At 47.2% G+C, this 19405-nt stretch overlaps 1 long non-coding RNA gene across 2 annotated transcripts; it reads right to left on the bottom strand.

Moving 5' to 3' along the window:
- Positions 1–237: 237 nt before the first annotated feature.
- LOC132209462 (uncharacterized) lies at positions 238–19167 on the bottom strand. Of its 2 annotated transcripts, none has more exons than XR_009445545.1 (4): positions 18942–19167; positions 15153–15306; positions 6638–6738; positions 238–1116 (listed from the first exon to the last, which is right to left on the bottom strand). It is a non-coding gene; the product is annotated as an uncharacterized LOC132209462 (long non-coding RNA). The 2 variants fall into 2 exon arrangements; XR_009445546.1 differs by having other exon boundaries at positions 15265–15306; positions 18942–19164.
- Between the last annotated feature and the right edge of the window lie 238 nt (positions 19168–19405).

Below are 19405 nucleotides of genomic sequence, written 5' to 3'. Positions count from 1 at the left end.
TTATGTTGGATTCTCCAGCATCTGCAGTTCCCATTATCACTGATACTATTTTTGATTCTACTGTTAGCTATATTCAAACCAATCAACTTATTCAGAAATTTGCTGGTAGTTAACCAGTCCTGATGAACCAGGAAATCCCTTTTCACATATCGTGCAGGTGGATAGTCTTTAGTCAGTGCAAATGTGTCGACGTGTTGTGACAACGTGACTATTTCCAAGCTCTACCTTACACAACTGTTAGTGTGACATTTTATTCACAATACCAGCACCTTTAATTGAGCAGGGATCGGTAACATCTGTACAAACAGCCCAAAACCATGGTTCATTTGATAGTGAGAGTGACAGCAAAGTTCTTCAACTGTGGTTGTCTGTGAACTCACTGGTGTGTTAACAGTTTGGCTGACAATGAATCCCTTCCCACACTCAGAGCTCATGAAAGGTCTCTCCCCAGAGTGAACTCGCTGGTGTATCAGCGGGGAATTCGAATCAGCAAAGCCTTTCCCTCATGCAGAACAGGTCAATGGTCTCTCTCCAGTGTGACTCTGGTGGTCAGTTTCTAGCTGGGATGGATGAAGAAATTCCTTCCTGCAATCTGCACATTTCCACACTCTGTCTCCCAGTGTCACTGCACTGGTGTTCGGACATTTCAGATGAATCTTCACAGACTCTTCAACACACACACCATGTGCATTTCTCCCCAATGTGAGTGCTGCTTTTTCCTTCATTGTTCAAAATCCTGAGATAATTGGGTTGTGAGAAACAAAGTGACCGTCAGACCTGGATGTGGACCTGTTTAAATTCTCCAACTGCAGACTATACTTTCAAACAGAAAGTTAAGTGTAGCGAGTAAGAAACCAGAAGGACACAGATTGTGAAACTGAGAAATTCTCTGGGCATGTGTGGAGCGATACTTGGGGAAAATGCTGGATCACCATTAGAACAAATTCATTCACAAATATCCTCCAGGTAAGGGATCCAGTCAGTGTTTGCATAAAACTACCAAAAGAGAGAGGTGGGGGAGCCAGCGAGGAAGGACAGTCATTGTATAGATCTGTAACTCAACCTTTCGATCCCTCTGAAAGACTAAGAATAGTGCAGAAGTAAAATTGTGGAAATCTGAAATGAAAACAAAAAATGCTTCGTCAGCGTTGTACAGCACAAAACAATCCCTTTGGTCCCACTTGTCCACGCTGACTAGATATCCCAAATTAATCTAATCCCATTTGCAAGCATTTGACCTATATTCTGCTACACCCTTCCCATTCACATACAACATTTAAAAGGTATCTGGATGGGTAACTGTACCAGCTTCCACCAGTTCCTCTGGCAGCTCATTCTACACAGGCACCACCCACTTTCCCTTTTAAAAAAAAACAAATTCACTGGAAAAGCTCAGCAGGCCTGTAGCATCTGTTAAGGAGGAAAAAAAAGTTAACATTTCAGGACCGGTGACCCTTCCTCAGAACCCGAAACTCTTCTCTCCTCCACAGATGCTGCCAAACCTGCTGAGCTTTTCCAGCAAATTTGTTTTTATTTAAAGATTTAAGGCATCTGCAGTTCTTTTGGTTCCCTTTTAAGACTTTCCCTCTCAGCTTAAGCCAATGTTATTAGTTCTAGTCTCCCCTAACCTGGGAAAACAATCTTGGCCATTCACCCTACGCCCACCATAATTTTAACAACCTCTATAAGGTCACCAGTCAGCCTTCAATGCTCCAGGGAAAATAGACCCAGCATATTCAACTTCTCCCTGCAGCTCAAAACTTCCACCTCTTGCAACATCCTTGTAAATCTTTTCTGCACCCTGCCAAGTTCAACAGCATCATTCCTATAGCAGGGAGACCAGAACTGAACACAGTATTCCAAAAGCAGCATAATCAATGCCTTGTTCAGCCTATAACATGACCTCCCAACTCCTACACTCAATGCACTGACCAATAAATGCAAGCACAGCAAATATCATCTTCACTACCTTCTGTACCTGCAATCCACCTTCAAGGAACTGTGCACATGCACCCCAAGGAGTCCCTATTGCATAACAGTCCCCAGGGCCTCATCATTAACTGTTTAAGTCCTGCGCTGATTTGCATTACCATAATGCAATCGCTCACATTTAGCTGAACTAAACTTATTTCTATCACTCCTTGGCCCATCAACCCATGTGATTACGTTCCCATTGTGCTTGGGAAGTAAACGCCTTTGCTGTCTTCTACAATAACAATTTTAGTGTCATCTGCAAACTTACTAACCATTCCTCCAATATTCATTCCACATGATTTGCATCAATGATTAAAAAAGCAGTGGACCCAGCACCGATCCTTGCAGCACACTGCTGTTCATAGTCATCTAGACTGAATCCGCTCCCCCCCGGCTGACCATAATCTTGTCTCCTAATCTTGGTTCCATTTGATCTAATCTTGCTAACCAATCTGTCATGTGGAGCTTTGGTGAATGCCTTGCTGAAGTCCATAATAGACAATGTCCACTGCTTTGCCTTCTTCAATCTTCTTTGTCACTTCTTCAAAAAACTCAATCAATTAAGTGAGACAAGATTTCCTACTCACAAAGCCATGTTGACTATCCCTAATCAGTCTTTGCTTCTCTAAACACATGCAAATCCTGTCCCTCAGAATCCCCACCAGCAACTTACCCACCAATGACATCAGGCTCAACGGTCGATGGTCCCGTGGCTTTTCCTTAAAGAATGGCACCACATTAGCCACCCGGCCTTCTGGCACTTCACTAGTGTCAGTGATACAAATACCTCAGCAAGGGGCCAGCAATTACTTCCCCAGCTTCTCCCAGAGTTTGTGGGTAACACCTGATCAGGTGCCAGGAACCTATCCACCTTTATGCATTTTAAGACATCCAGCACCTAGATCTCTGTAATATAGACACTTTTCACGACTCATTATTTATGTCTCCATGTTCTCTAGCTTCCATATCCTTCTCTGCAGTAAATACTAATGTGAAATACTCATTCACTATCTCAGCCTGCAGTTCCACACAGACAGCCTTGGTGATCTTTAAAGGGGCCCTATTTTCTCCCTAGTTGCTTTTTTGTCCCAAATGAAGTTTCAGAATCTCTTGGGATTCCCCTTAACTTGATTTGCCAAAGATAGCTCATGTCTCCTTTTTGCCGTCCTGATTTCTCGAGTATACTCCTACTGCCCTTGTACTTCGAGGGATTGACCCAATTCCTGCTGTCAATACCCGACATGTGCTGCCGCCTTTTTCTTGACCACAGCCTCAATTTCTCCAGTCAGCCAGTATCCCCTACATTTACCAGCCTTGCCCTTCACATGAACAGCAACATATTGTGTCTGGGCTCTCCTTATTTTAGTTTTGAAGACCTCCCACTTTCCAAGCATTCCTTGACCTGCATATTACCTCTCTCAATCATCTTTTGCAAGTTCTTGCCCAACAATGTCAAAGTTGGCCTTACTCCAATTTAGAATTTTGAAATGTATATTAAATAAATAAGTTTTATTTTAAACTGATCACATCTGCCTGCATCTGGCATATACTCCTCTAAACCTCTCTTGTCTATGTCCTAATTCAAATGTCTTTTAAACAACGTGACTGTACCTGTATCTGCCACTTCCTCTGAAAGTTTGTTCCACACATGGACATCTCCGTAAAAATAAAAGTTTCCCTCATGTCTTTTTAAATATGTCTTTCTCCTCTCACCTTACACACATGTCCGCTTGTCTTGAAATCAGCCAACCTCGGGAATAAACCCTTGCTATTTGCATAATCTGTGCCCTCATGATTTTATGAACCTCTAAGGCCACTCGTTAACCCATTATGCTGCAGTGAGAAAAGTGCCAGCTTTGGCCGTCTATTTGATAATCAAGCCCTCCATTCCTGGCAACATCCCAGCAAGTCTATTCTGAACTGTCTCCAGTTTAATAATAATGTCCTTCCTGTAACAGGGCGACCAGAGCTGCACACAATACCTCAAATGAAGCCAAAACAATGTCCTGTACAACCTCAACATAACATCCCAACTCTGAGACTCTAAGGTCTGAGCAATGAAAGCAAGTGAGCTAAACAACTTATTAATCACTCTGTCTACTTGTCTACATAAGCTTCAAAGAATTATGCACTTGAATCTCAGCATTTCTCTGTTCCACAACACTACCCTGGGTGCAACCATCAATTGTGCAAGTCCTACCCTGATCATTTTACCGAAATACAATGTCTCACATTTATTCAAATTGAACTTCATCCTCCACTCCTCAACCCATTGACATAATTGATCAAGATCTTGCTGTCATCTTCGATAACCTTCACTGACCACTATACCAACATTTCATACCACTAATTCTAGTATCATCTGCAAACTTACTAATCTTGTCCCTTAAATTCTCATCCAAATCATTAATATAAATGAGAAACAAAAGTGGACCCTGTGCCAAATGCTGTGGAACATGCTGGTCACAGAACTCCACTGAAAAATCCTCCATCACCACGGTCTCTCCTCCAACTGAGCCAATTCCACTTCCAATTAGCAAGCTCTTCCTGAATCACATGTGATCTAACTTTACGCATCAGTCTACCATGTGGAATCATGTCAAAGGCTTCACTCTCACTCTGGGAGGTGCTGCAAAACTGAAACAATTCCCCCACCATTTGCCCATCATTCCTTGAAAAGTTAAATCCCAATTCTCTTGAGAATAACTGCTAAATCTGCATCCAGCTGCCATTCAGACTGTTCCAGATCCTGGGAACTTGTGGAGTCAAACACTCTTCACATTTTCACTCTGCATTTTTTGCCAATTATCTGAATGTTGTACTCCACAGTTACCAAACATTGCTACAATGGAGAATTACCTGAGCTTCTGTTCACTCTCTCCAAACCAGAGACACATCAATTTCAATTTACTTATGGGACGTGGCCTTTGCTGCACAGGCAAATATTGATTTCCACTTTTATTCGATTTGGAGAAAGTGGTACTTTCTATTACTGCTGCACTCCATCTGCTGGAAGTACACCACTGTGCTGTTATGATAATAATCCACCCTGGAGCCTCACTGCCCTCCCTACTGCAGGAATCATACCTCAGACCTCACTACCCTCCAGATCATGCCCTCAAGCCTCGCTACCTGCATTGTTGCAGGCATCATTCTCGAGCCTCAACACCCTTCACATCTGTGGAATCCCCCTCCAGCCTCAACTCACACCATCTATCTAGATTCCTCCAGTCTCACAGACCACCTTATCTGTCATCTCCTCCAGCCCACAAACTTCTTTAGCTCTATAATTGTCTTTACTGTCACAAACCTCCCTTTGTCTGGTCTCCTCCAGCCTCACAATCTTCCCCATTTCTGTAATCTCCTCCAAGCTCACTTTTCTCTATTTTTGTAGTCTTCTCCAGTCTCAGAACCCTTCTTGTCTCACATATCATCCAGCCTCACAGATCAATGATACAAGAACGATATTTCTTTCCTCTAATACAATCCTTATTTTTATTCATCCACATGATGGCGGTACTTTCAATTTCCTGGGCTTCAGGCCCCAGAATTGAAGTCAACCGCTTTACCTCTATACCTCACTTTTCTCCCGAAAACACTGACCAATCATGAGTCATTTATTCTAATATCTCATTTTCTGAAATAACTTGAAATATTGCTGGGCATCTTCCTATGTGAAGAGTCTCGGAGGTCTACAGTACAGAAAAAGGCTTTGTGGCCCATCCAGCCTGGGCTGGTTAAAAACCACACCCTAACTATTCTAATCTAATTTTCCAGCACTTGGCCTATAGACCTGTCTGCGTTGGCATCACAAGTGGGCATCTAAATATGCCTTAAACGCTATGAGGATCTCGGTGCCTACCACCCTCACAGACAGTGAGGTTCAGTGCCATTGTCACAGCATGATGACATCACAGACAGGAACAGAGACGAGCTGAGTCTGTGCAAACCAAAGATCCCACACACACCGTGAAGGACGGGAGGGTCCCTGACAGGGGGCAGAGGAGATTTAACAGAATGGTTTGTAGGAAGAGGGTTTTTAGTTGCATGGATAGGGTTTTTTTTAAAAAGTTATAATTTCATGTGACTTAGGTATTGCTGGTACATATTGAGAATATCCATCGACAATAGATGGACTCTCCTTCACAACCTCTCCTCTTGCCTGGGGTGTGGTAATCTTCAGGTTAAACCAGCCCTATGGTCAGGTAGGATAATGGTGACTTTACCTTAGGCACAGTGATGCCACTTTGCCTCAGTGGTGTAGAGGGGAATGTTGAATGTGGTGGATGGGACACCACTCCGACACTGCTTCATCTGGAGAATGTTAACTTCCTTTAATATTGTTGGGGCTGTACTCATGAAGGTAAGTGGAAGTGAAAAGTGGATGAGTGCCTTACACACAAGAAGCAAACTGTCATTCGGTAATCAGGTGCTTGGGGAAACTGAGATTGATCTCCTTGTAACAAAGGATTTTGAGGGGACCTTTGATAGGAGGTGTTTACAAAAGATAAACATTAGAATGGTAAAACGTACACTCAACTGGCCATAAAAAAGGACTACAGGACATATGTTGAAAGTTGTAGGAAAGATCTATTGAGAGAATGGAGTAATAAGAGAGAAATTTTACATGGCAAATGGGAATGAGCAGGAACACAATACTCACACACAATGCGAATATCCAGGTCCTGATTGAATTGAGTAATTCTGTCAGAGTTTGGTGTTACAATTATTGAGCTTCCTACCTGAAAGTCCACTTGTAATATCCTGTAACACAAATTTATAAAATCCATCACTGTCAGAGTAGAAATCCACAACATCCCCTCCTCCTGGCCGAGGATAACTGTGTATTGTTCCTGCTGCACATTATTCCTTGTGGGAGTCAGCAGCTGATTTGAGGGATTTCTATTTGGGTTTCTAGGAATTTCCACATTGGGGCTTCATGTCACTGAACAGAACAACAGGTGTTTGACACAAGGCAAAGAATGGCCAAGATTTAGTGAGATGCAGGCAGCAGGATTTGCTTCCTTTTCTTTCCTTCTGTGCTGCTGCACTGCCACAATGAGACATCAGCTTTTCCGGCCCAATGCAACTTGATGAACAAGTTGTCTCGATTCTGAGAAATGGGCAGTAAGCTTCTCCCAGTCATTTGAAAAAACGCCCCTTAAAAAGGCAGCAATTACATATGTGTCATGTTGCCCAGTGCTCCCAACAAAAAGATGAGAAGAATGAGGAAGGATCTCATAAAAAGGGATAACAGTCAAGTTCCATGAGGGTTCGAGCTTATGGGGAGACATTGATAAATGGGCGACAAGTCGGCAAATGGAGTATAATTTGGGAAAACGAGAAGTTGCTATTTTTTGAGGAGATGACCAAAGAACAGTGTTATTTAAAAATGTAAAAACTGTGGAAAACTGCAACACAAAAGGGATTCAGGAATAATTGTGCAGGAAGCATGAAGCGAGCACACAGTTGCAACAGGTAATCGGGAAGGGTCATGGGATGTTATCCTTATGTCAAGGTGTTTGCAGTAGAAGAGTTTGGAGTACATGTCTTAGGACAAATGTACAACTTGCTGGCAAGACCACATCTGGAAGAATGTGAGCAGCTTTTTTGATCCACTTATTCGAGCAAGTATATCACTTCACTGGAGGCATTTCAAAGAAGATGAACTAAGATGATAAAATGTGAGGCTGGATGAACACAGCAGGCCAAGCAGCATCTCAGGAGCACAAAAGCTGACGTTTCGGGCCTAGACCCTTCATCAGAGAGGGGGATGGGGGGAGGGAACTGGAATAAATAGGGAGAGAGGGGGAGGCGGACCGAAGATGGAGAGTAAAGAAGATAGGTGGAGAGGGTGTAGGTGGGGAGGTAGGGAGGGGATAGGTCAGTCCAGGGAAGACGGACAGGTCAAGGAGGTGGGATGAGGTTAGTAGGTAGCTGGGGGGTGCGGCTAGGGGTGGGAGGAAGCTATGGGTGAGAGGAAGAACCGGTTAGGGAGGCAGAGACAGGTTGGACTGGTTTTGGGATGCAGTGGGTGGGGGGGAAGAGCTGGGCTGGTTGTGTGGTGCAGTGGGGGGAGGGGACGAACTGGGCTGGTTGAGGGATGCAGTAGGGGAAGGGGAGATTTTGAAACTGGTGAAGTCCACATTGATACCATATGGCTGCAGGGTTCCCAGGCGGAATATGAGTTGCTGTTCCTGCAACCTTCGGGTGGCATCATTGTGGCAGTGCAGGAGGCCCATGATGGATATGTCATCAAGAGAATGGGAGGGGGAGTGGAAATGGTTTGCGACTGGGAGGTGCAGTTGTTTTTTGCAAACTGAGCGGAGGTGTTCTGCAAAGCGGTCCCCAAGCCTCCGCTTGGTTTCCCCAATGTAGAGGAAGCCGCACCGGGTACAGTGGATGCAGTATACCACATTGGCAGATGTGCAGGTGAACCTCTGCTTGATGTGGAATGTCATCTTGGGGCCTGGGATGGGGGTGAGGGAGGAGGTGTGGGGACAAGAGTAGCATTTCCTGAGGTTGCAGGGGAAGGTGCCGGGTGTGGTGGGGTTGGAGGGCAGTGTGGAGCGAACAAGGGAGTCACGGAGAGAGTGGTCTCTCCGGAAAGCAGACAGGGGTGGGGATGGAAAAATGTCTTGGGTGGTGGGGTCGGATTGTAAATGGCGGAAGTGTCGGAGGATAATGCGTTGTATCCGGAGGTTGGTAGGGTGGTGTGTGAGAACGAGGGGGATCCTCTTGGGGCGGTTGTGGCGGGGGCGGGGTGTGAGGGATGTGTCGCGGGAAATGCGGGAGACGCGGTCAAGGGCGTTCTCAATCACCGTGGGGGGGAAGTTGCGGTCCTTAAAGAACTTGGACATCTGGGATGTGCGGGAGTGGAATGTCTTATCGTGGGAGCAGATGCGGCGGAGGCGGAGGAATTGGGAATAGGGGATGGAGTTTTTGCAGGAGGGTGGGTGGGAGGAGGTGTATTCTAGGTAGCTGTGGGAGTCGGTGGGCTTGAAATGGACATCAGTTACAAGCTGGTTGCCTGAGATGGAGACTGAGAGGTCCAGGAAGGTGAGGGATGTGTTGGAGATGGCCCAGGTGAACTGAAGGTTGGGGTGGAAGGTGTTGGTGAAGTGGATGAACTGTTCGAGCTCCTCTGGGGAGCAAGAGGCGGCGCCGATACAGTCATCAATGTACCGGAGGAAGAGGTGGGGTTTGGGGCCTGTGTAGGTGCGGAAGATGGACTGTTCCACGTAACCTACAAAGAGGCAGGCATAGCTGGGGCCCATGCGGGTGCCCATGGCCACCCCCTTAGTCTGTAGGAAGTGGGAGGAGTCAAAAGAGAAGTTGTTGAGTGTGAGGACGAGTTCCGCTAGGCGGATGAGAGTGTCGGTGGAGGGGGCCTGGTCGGGCCTGCGGGACAGGAAGAAGCAGAGGGCCTTGAGGCCATCTCCATGCGGAATGCAGGTGTACAGGGACTGGACGTCCATGGTGAATATGAGGTGTTGGGGGCCAGGGAATTGGAAGTCCTGGAGGAGGTGGAGGGCGTGGGTGGTGTCACGGACATAGGTGGGGAGTACCTGGACCAAAGGGGAGAAAATGGAGTCCAGATAGGTGGAGATGAGTTCGGTGGGGCAGGAGCAGGCTGAGACGATGGGTCGACCAGGGCAGGCAGGTTTGTGGATTTTGGGAAGGAGATAGAAACGGGCTGTGCGGGGTTGGGGAACAATGAGGTTGGAGGCTGTGGGTGGGAGGTCCCCTGAGGTGATGAGGTCATGAATGGTGTTGGAGATGATGGTTTGGTGCTCGGGTGTGGGGTCATGATCGAGGAGGTGGTAGGAGGTGGTGTCGGAGAGTTGGCGTCTGGCCTCGGCGATGTAGAGGTCAGTACGCCATACTACCACTGCGCCACCCTTGTCTGCGGGTTTGATGGTGAGGTTGGGGTTGGAGCGGAGGGAGCGGAGGGCTGCCCGTTCTGCGGGGGAGAGGTTGGAGTGGGTGAGAGGGGTGGAGAGGTTGAGGCGGTTAATGTCTCGACGGCAGTTGGAGATGAAGAGGTCGAGGGAGGGTAGGAGGCCTGGGGGTGGTGTCCAGGAGGAGGACTTGTGTTGGAAGCGGGTGAAGGGGTCAGTGGAAGGAGGGTTGGGTTCCCGGTTGAAGAAGTAGGCATGCAGGCGAAGACGGCGGAAAAACTGCTCTATGTCCGACCGTGACTGGTATTCGTTGATGTGTGGTTGTAGGGGGACAAAGGTGAGCCCCTTGCTCAGGACTGACCGTTCGTCCTCAGTCAGTGGGAGGTCTGGGGGGATGGTGAAGATTCGGCAGGGCTCAGTGTGGCTCTCTCCTCTGGGGTTGCAGGCTGTGAAGGTTGTGGGCGGAGCGATGATGTCGTCGGCCGTGGGCGGGGTTCCGTCGGCGTCGGCCGTGGGCGGGGTTCCGTCGGCGTCGGCCGTGGGCGGGGTTCCGTCGGCGTCGGCCGTGGGCGGGGTTCCGTCGGCGTCGGCCGTGGGCGGGGTTCCGTCGGCGTCGGCCGTGGGCGGGGTTCCGTCGGCGTCGGCCGTGGGCGGGGTTCCGTCGGCGTCGGCCGTGGGCGGGGTTCCGTCGGCGTCGGCCGTGGGCGGGCCTTCCCCTACTGCATCCCTCAACCAGCCCAGTTCGTCCCCTCCCCCCACTGCACCACACAACCAGCCCAGCTCTTCCCCCCCACCCACTGCATCCCAAAACCAGTCCAACCTGTCTCTGCCTCCCTAACCGGTTCTTCCTCTCACCCATCCCTTCCTCCCACCCCTAGCCGCACCCCCCAGCTACCTACTAACCTCATCCCACCTCCTTGACCTGTCCGTCTTCCCTGGACTGACCTATCCCCTCCCTACCTCCCCACCTACACCCTCTCCACCTATCTTCTTTACTCTCCATCTTCGGTCCGCCTCCCCCTCTCTCCCTATTTATTCCAGTTCCCTCCCCCCATCCCCCTCTCTGATGAAGGGTCTAGGCCCGAAACGTCAGCTTTTGTGCTCCTGAGATGCTGCTTGGCCTGCTGTGTTCATCCAGCCTCACATTTTATCATCTTGGAATCTCCAGCATCTGCAGTTCCCATTATCTCTGAACTAAGATGATCATTGGTTTGGAGGGATTATGTTTTAAGCTAAGACTAAACAGGTCTGGAATATACTAACTAGATTTTTTTGAAGAATGAGAGATGTTCTAATTAAAAATAGAGGATTCTCAAGGGAGTTGACAGGATAAATGTTGAGGGAATATTTCTCATCGTGGGAGCAGATTCTTGATAAGGCAGAGAAGAGAGGGTTCTCTTTTGGAATTGTCAAGCTTAAGGCAACACAGACATGGGTAAGGGGTTCCAGTCACAAATGAGCTGGAGTGAGGTGGAGAGAAAGAGCATTTTAGAGATTGAAATTTCTGGCATTTGTGATTGAAATGTACGGTAAGATGTTCATCTTGAGACCAGATATGAGAGCATTATTGAGAAGGGTGCAGTTCAGCCTCAGACAGTTCCCAATGAGAGGGATGGATTCAGTACAATATTGAGGAAAAATAATTCGTAATAATAACTGAAGGCAATGTGTTTTACTATCACAAAGTGTTATTGGAGGAAATTTCAGCTAATCAAGTATTGGAAGCATGATAAGCAGTTTTATAATTGAGTAACAGTGGAGCAAAGTGATGGAGACGAGTTAGATCTGAACATTGTAGAATACATGTGAAAGTTAACACAGTGCTTGTGGAAGATCTCACCTCCTGGAAGTATGTTGGTGAGAAACAGCATGGGCCAAGGATAGATCCTTGAGGGACATTTATTACATGGATTTCAGACAGGAAAGAGAGATGGAGTGGGATTTTCCAATGATGGTGAGGTCGAACATTGGTTTTAAACAGAATGGGTGAGAAGGACATAACCAGAAAAGAGAAACAGACAGAACAAGTAACAATATCTGTGAATTGGCATGGGGGAAGAGGCAGGGAGGAGGAGGAGGAGGAAGAGGAGAAATAAGAGTTGGAATATTTGTAGTTTAGTGAGAATAGGGCAAAGGGTTAAGATGAGCTCTGATAAGGCTTGACATGAAACTGGACAAAGATGCAAGTTTAAGCCTAAAGCGAGGAGCAACATGCCAGGCAATTTGGTTTGGTGGGCTTGTGGAAGAGAGGGAAGCAGCAGAGGCAGCTGATTGGATTGTCTCAATCTTAGTGAAATAGAAACTGCATGTGTCTCCTTCACTTGCTGTTGGAGGGGAGGATGGAGAAGACAGGATGATGGACAGTGTTTTGCAAAGAAACAATGCCTGTGTTAGTGATATTTAAAAATGAGTGAACAAACCTGATGACTAACTTTTATCCAGAATGTTAAAACGTACAACAGAAGTCCAGGTTCAAATCCTATCTCAGCAGATGGTGGAATTTGAATTCAATTAAAAAAACTGGAAGAATCAACTGGTTGCCATGGCAACGATTGCTGATGACAGAGAGAAAAAAAAATCTAATGTCCTTCGGGGAAAGAAATTTGCCAACCTCAGCAAGCCACTCAGTTGCAAATCACTGCAAAGTTTCAACAAAGGAATGAAGCTGGGTGGCCCATTTGGCATCCACCAGGGAACTAGGAAAGACAACTGCAGAATCAGCCCTATCGGCCCCCCAAACTCCTGCTTAATAATATCTGGGGGCTAGTGGCAAAATTTGGAGAGCCGCTTCAAAGACGAGTCAAGGAACAGTGTCAGACTCATGGAAACATACCTGGCAAACAATGACACACACCACTATCATTGTCCTTAGTGAAGCCCTGTCCCAGCAGACGTGACAGCACAGTGCTATTTTGACCTGGGAGTACTCAACATTGACTCTGACGCCTGGAAGCCTCATGGCTCCTGCTGATTACCATGTACCATCCTCCCTTGGTTGACAAATCAGCAGTAGTATTATCGCTAGATTATTAATCCAGAGACCCAGATAACATTCTGGGGACCTGGGTTCGCATCCTGCCATGGCAGATGGTGAAACATGAATTAAATAATGATCTGGAACTAAGATTCTAATGATGACCATGAAACCATTGCCAATTATCAGGAAAGACCCATCTGGTTCACTTATGTCCTTTCCGGAAATGTGCCATCCTTACCTGGTCTGGATGACATGTGACTCCCAACCCATAGTGATGTGCTTCACTCTTAACTGCCTTCCAGGTAATAAACGCTGGTCCAGCCAGCAATTTCCACATCCCAAGAGCGAATTTTAAGAAACAAAAAACTCCATCATGTTGAACAGCACTTGGAGGAAGCACTGCGAGTGTGAATAGCACTAAATGTACTCAATGTCCACATCAGGAGTAGTTTGCAGGAGGATTACCAATCAGGCTGGTCGGGTCCTGAAGGACAAAGCTGCTTGGCTGGGACTGCAGCAGGTGCTGACGCACCAAACGGGGAAAATATTGCTGATCTCATCATCACCAATTTCCCAGCTGCAGAGGCATCTGTCCATGACAGGATTGTTAACAGCAACCACCGCACAGTCCTGTGGAGACAAAGCCTCATCTTAAACTTGATAATACCCCCCATTGCGTTGGGTGGCACTAACTTCGGCTAAAAGGGACAGACTTGGAACAGACACAGGAGCTCAAAACCAGATATCTATGAGGCTTTGAGAGAGAATGCAACAGTAGCAGACGTTCTCCAGCACAATCTGTAACCTTATGGCCTAGCATATCCTACAGACACCCATTGCCATTGATCCAGGGGACCAACACTGGTTGAATGGAGAGTATTGGAGGGCATGCCAAGGGCAGCACCAGGCATACCTAAAAATAAGGTGCAACCTGGTAAAACCACCAAACAGGACTATCTGCATGCCAAATAGCATAAGCAGCAAGAGTTAGAGCTAAGCCACCCCATAACCAATAGATCAGATGCAAGCTCTGCAGTTCTACCACACCCAGTCGTGAATGGTGATGCACAATTAAACAACTCACTGGAGGAAGAATGCCAAAAATCCCCATCTTTACCCGACACAGGAGCCCAACCTATCCTTGCGAAAGACAAGTCTGCAGCAATCTTCAGCCAGAAGTGCCAACTGGATGATCCATCTCAGCCTTCTCCAGAGGTCCCCAACATCAGAGATGTGAGTTTTCATCCAATTTGATTCATTTCTTTAATATTATGTGAAATGAATGAACAGTGCAAAGGTTATGGGCCCTGGCAACACTCTGACAATAGCAGCGATGACTCGTGCTCTAGAGCTTGCTAGCATCCAAGCCAAACTATTTCAGTCCTGCTACGGCGCTGGCATCTACTAACAATTTGGGAAACTGCCCAGGTCTGTTCAGCACAAAAACACTGAAAATCGAACCCGACCAATTTCCCCTCAAGCAATCTACTCTCTATCAGTAAAGTGATGGAAGGTGTTGTCAACAGCACTATTAAGCAGCACTTACTCAGCAGTAACCTGCTCAGTGACACCCAGCATGGGCCATGGTGGGCACTCGGTTCCTGATCTTATTACAGACTTGATCCGCAAATTCACAAGCAGCTGAATTCCTGAGGTGAGGTGAGGGTAAACAGCAGAGCTCTGCACAAAAACCACTTACTTCCACTTCAGTGACAATGACTGACAGTGACACCTTAGTTTCAGCTCATCTGCTGAACCTCTCATCTATTCCTGTGTTATCTCTAGGCTTAACTGTCCAAACTCACTGCCAGTTGGCCTCCCACATTCAACATCCCTGTAACCTCAAGAATACCTAAAATTCTGCTGCACACAAGTTCATTTGTACCAAGACCTGTTCACCATCACTGCTGTGCTCCCTGACCCACAAAGGCTCCTATTTATAAGCAACAATTTAAAATTCTCACCCGTGATTTAATTCCTGGCTGTGATGAGCCCTATCTCCCTGCACCAAACAACCTTCAAGACTTCGATAACTCATTTAGTTCCAGACTCCAACACTGTGTTTAATCATCCCTTCACTATTGGAGGCTGTTTCTACAGTTGCCAGAAAACGTGATCTGGAATTCCCCTGATAAACCTCTTAGGTTTGCTTTCCTTGAGAGAGTCAGGAAAACCTGTAGATATGGTAACTTTTTGGTCACCTGCCCTAATATGGCCTTACGTCAAAAGTTTGTTGATAATATTTTTGTGAAATTATAAAACATGATAAAAATACAAATAGTTTGTTGATTTGGACATACACCATTAGCTCTTCAGTATCGCTAGATGAATGATCTGTAACTTCTCAAATGGAGCATTGTGAGAGCACCTTTATCATACAAACTGCAGTAGCACACGAAAGTTAAACATCACCTTCTCCACAGGTAAGAGGGCTTTGGCAACGATCGCTGGTATCTGTGGAAGGAGAAACACACAGTAAATGTTGCAGAAGTGCAAAATGAATGACACAGATAAAAACGCTGTAGAATTTGGTGGTCTGAAATGGAAGAAAAATACACTCTCTTTCTGGGAAAATATTTCCTGACTGTGAAAGATACCATTCAAAAATTAATCTGGTAAGAGAGCAGCACATGGTCAGGGGGTGGGCAGCAGTGGAAAATTTATTTACAAAAAAGGTACAAGGAAATTACAGTAAAATACGAGAGAGATCAAATCTATCCATCATTAGAGACTGAAGAGATTAGACACCGACAAAGGTGATCAGGGAGCACAGAAGTGAGCAAGAGCAGTGTGAGCTGCTATGATCCAACAGTCTGGGAAAAAAAATCCATAAGAAACAAACATTTCTCTTGGATAAGAGATAATAGGAACTGCAGATGCTGGAGAGTCCAAGATAACAAGGTGTGGAGCTGGATGAACACAGCAGGCCAAGGAGCATCTTCGGAGCAGGAAAGCTGACGTTTTGGGCCTGGACACTTCTTCAGAAATGGGGGAGGGGAAGAGGATTCTGAACGAAATAGGGAGAGTGGGGAGACAGATCAAAGATGGAGAGAAAAGATATTTGGAGAGGAGACAGACAAGTTAAAGAGGCAGGCATGGAGCAGGTAAAGATGAGTATAGATGGGGAGGTAGGGAGGTGATAGGTCAGTCCAGGGAGGACAGACAGGTCAAGGGGGTGGGATGAAGTTAGTAAGCAGGAAATAGGGGTGCAGCTTGAGGTGGGAGGAGGCGATGGGAGAGAGGAAGAACAGGTTAGGGAGGCAGGGACAAGCTGGGCTAGTTTTGGGATGCAGTTGGGGGAGGGGAGATTTTGAGGCTTCTGAAATCCACATGGACACCATTGGGCTGCAGGGTTCCCAGGCAGAATATGTGTTGCTGTTCCTGCAACCCCTGGGTGGCATCATTGTGGCACTGCAGGTGGCCCAGGATGGACATGTCATCTGAGGAATGGGATGGGGAGTTGAAATGGTTCGCGACTGGGAGGTGCAGTTGTTTCTTGCGAACTGAGCGTAGGTGTTCTGCAAAGCAGTCCCCAAGCCTCCGCTTGGTTTCCGCAATGTAGAGGAGGCCACAACGGGTAGAGGGGATGCAGTATACCACATCGAGCAGATGTTCACCTGCACATCTGCCAGATGTAGAAAGTCTTCTTGGGGCCTGGGATGGGGGGAAAGAAGAGGGAGGAGGTGTGGAGGCAAGTGTAGCACTTCCTTTGGTTGCAGGGGAAGGTTCTGGGAGTAGTGGGGTTGGAGGGCAGTGTGGAGCGGACAATGGAGTCACGGAGAGACTGGTCTCTCCGGAAGGCAAGCAAGGGTGGGGAGGGAAAAATGTCTTTGATGGTGAGGTCGGATTGCTGATGGCGGAAGTGTCAGAGGATGACGTGTTCGATCCGGAGATTGGTGGAGTGGTATGTGAGGATGAGGGGGATTCTTTTTCAGTTGTTATTGCAGGGACAGGGTGCGAGGGAGGAGTTGTAGAAAAATGCAGGAGACACGGTCAAGGGTGTTCTTGACCACTCCGGTGGGGAGGTGGGGAGTGGAGTTGCGGTCCTTGAAAAACAAGGACATCATAGATGTACGGGAGTGGAATCCTGGGAGCAGATGCGGCAGAGGTGAAGCAATTGGGAATAGGAGATGGCATTTTTGCAGGACGGTGGGTGGGTGTGAGATGTTAATGTGATAACATCCCATTAATTTAAAGAAGTATAGAAATCAAAGTCTTTCATCTGCATTTGATTCCTATACAGAGACTTTGATTTATAGAAGTAAAGTCTTTTATCTACTCACATCGGTATGCAGACACTGCCCTGAAGCTTCCTGCCCAGCTAGGAATTCAGTGTAAAGCTTTTGTAACTCCTTATCTTCTCACACATCGGCATGCAGACACTGTCTTAAGTTTCCTGACTGAACTGAAATTAGAATCAATCTGTATCAAATAGGGTTAGGTGGGGAAATTTTGTAAAGGTGTGAAACCTCTAAAGCATGTAACTTCTGTCGCTGACTAAGGGGCCAGGGCACTGACTTTGTCCTAGCCAGACACACTGGCAACTTGAAATCACAATCTGTCCCGGACAACAACTCAAAATCACCTCCTGCCATGAGCTGCTACTTCACAAGCAATCGATACTATATCCTGGTCTTTTATGTTGTCGATGTAATAATTGCTTGGTATCCTGTTTTTGTCTGTTGTAGTAATTGTTTTATGTATCATGTCATTGGAGGTTGTGAAATCGTTTTCTGTATCATGTCTTTTGTAAAGTATAAAAAGCAGGGACTGTCCAGGGAGAACTCCTTGTGAGACTTTGCACTGTGTGCCGGGTTGAGTACAGTGATTCTTCACAGCTTGTACTTGCTTGGTAAGAAAATGATTGGTGTTTTTCTAAACAGGTCAGTGTCTTGTTATTGCAGCACGTCCGTGAGGGTCTCCGAAAACAAACTTGACAGGTGGGAGGAGGTGTATTCTAGGTAGCTGTGGGAGTCAGTGGGCTTGAAATATATATCGGTTTTGAGATTGTTCCCCAAGATGGAAATAGAGGACCAGGAAGGTGAGAGAGGTGGTTAGAGATGGTCCAGGTGAACTTAAGGTTGGGGTGGAAGGTGTTGGTGAAGTGGGCGAACTGTTCGAGCTCCTCATAGGAGCACGAGGCAGCGCCGATACAGTCATCCATGTACTGGAGGAAGAGGTACGGAAGAGGGATTGTTCCAACAAAGAGGCAGGCAAAGCTTGGGCCCATGCAGGTACCCATGGCCACCCCCTTTGTCTGTAGGCAGTGGGACGAGTTCACCGAAGCACATAATGGGGTCAGTGGAGGGGAACTGGTCAGACCTGCAGGACAGGAAATAGCGTAGGGCTTTGAGGCAATCTGTATGGGGTATGCAGGTGCTAATGTGGTATACTGCACCGCTGCACCCGTTCTGGCCTCCTCTATATCAGGGAAACCAAGCAGAGGCTTGGGGACCACTTTACAGAACACCTACACTCAGTTCGCAATAAACAATTGCTCATCCCCACCTCCCTAACCTGCTCTTCCTCTCACCTATCCCCTCCTCCCATCTCAAGCCACACCCCCATTTCCTACTTGCTAACCTCATCCCACCCCTTTGACTTGTTGGTCCTCCATAGACTGACCCATCCCCTCCCCACCTACACTCACCTTTACCTGCTCCATCCCCACCTCTTTAACTTGTCTGTCTCCTCTCCACTTGTCTCCCACTCTCTCCCTGTTTGTTTCAGCATCCCCTTCCCCTCCCCCATTTCTGAAGGGTGTGGGCCCGAATACGTCAGTTTTCCTGTTTCTCTGATGCTGCCTGTCCTGTTGTGTTCCTCCAGCTTCACCCCCGGCCCTTTTAAAGTTTCAAAGCTGTCGCGCATGCGCCCCGCGGATCACTGCCCCCAATAAAGATGGTGACGATCACACGGGCCTATCGCCATCTGAGGCGTTGATTTGTTTTCTGCAAACGTGAGTCTGGGAGTTTCAAATGGGTGTGTTTTCCGACGTGCACTAACTGTTTGTAAAACTTCCAAACCCATACGAATATCACTTCCCTCCAGCTTTCTACCGTTTTGCTTTCTTTACTGTGGCCTGCTCTTACCTCAATTGCACAAATTTTGGTCTCAGCGAAGGATCTAGGCCCGAAACGTCAGCTTTCCTGCTCCTCTGATGCTGCTTGACCTGCTGTGTACATCCAGCTGCACACCGTGTTATCTCGGATTCTCCAGCATCTGCAGTTCCGGTTATCTCAGCGACTCTGCACCGCACTCGTGGATGATCACGTGGTTTTCACTGATCCCGCCCTCCCTTCATTCCGATTGGGCGACATCCGTCCGTTCATGCACGGCACACCTGTGCTCCTATTGGTCGCGCACTGACATCAATCAGCCAGACTTCACTGTGAGCTGGAGCATGCGCAGTGCTTTGTGTTATTGTGAGAAGCAAATGAACGTCGTCGCAATGTTGCATTTTGAGACGAATGAGACTGAAAACTGGATCTGTCTTTTTACCTTCACAGATGCTGCCAGACCTGCTGAGCTTTTCCAGCAACTTTGTTTTTGTTCC

This window comes from Stegostoma tigrinum, unplaced genomic scaffold (assembly GCF_030684315.1).
Source record: "Stegostoma tigrinum isolate sSteTig4 unplaced genomic scaffold, sSteTig4.hap1 scaffold_98, whole genome shotgun sequence".
NCBI classification, from domain to species: domain Eukaryota; kingdom Metazoa; phylum Chordata; class Chondrichthyes; order Orectolobiformes; family Stegostomatidae; genus Stegostoma; species Stegostoma tigrinum.
The sequence above is the reverse complement of the archived record's forward strand: the minus strand, read 5'-3'. Positions and strand labels throughout refer to the sequence as shown.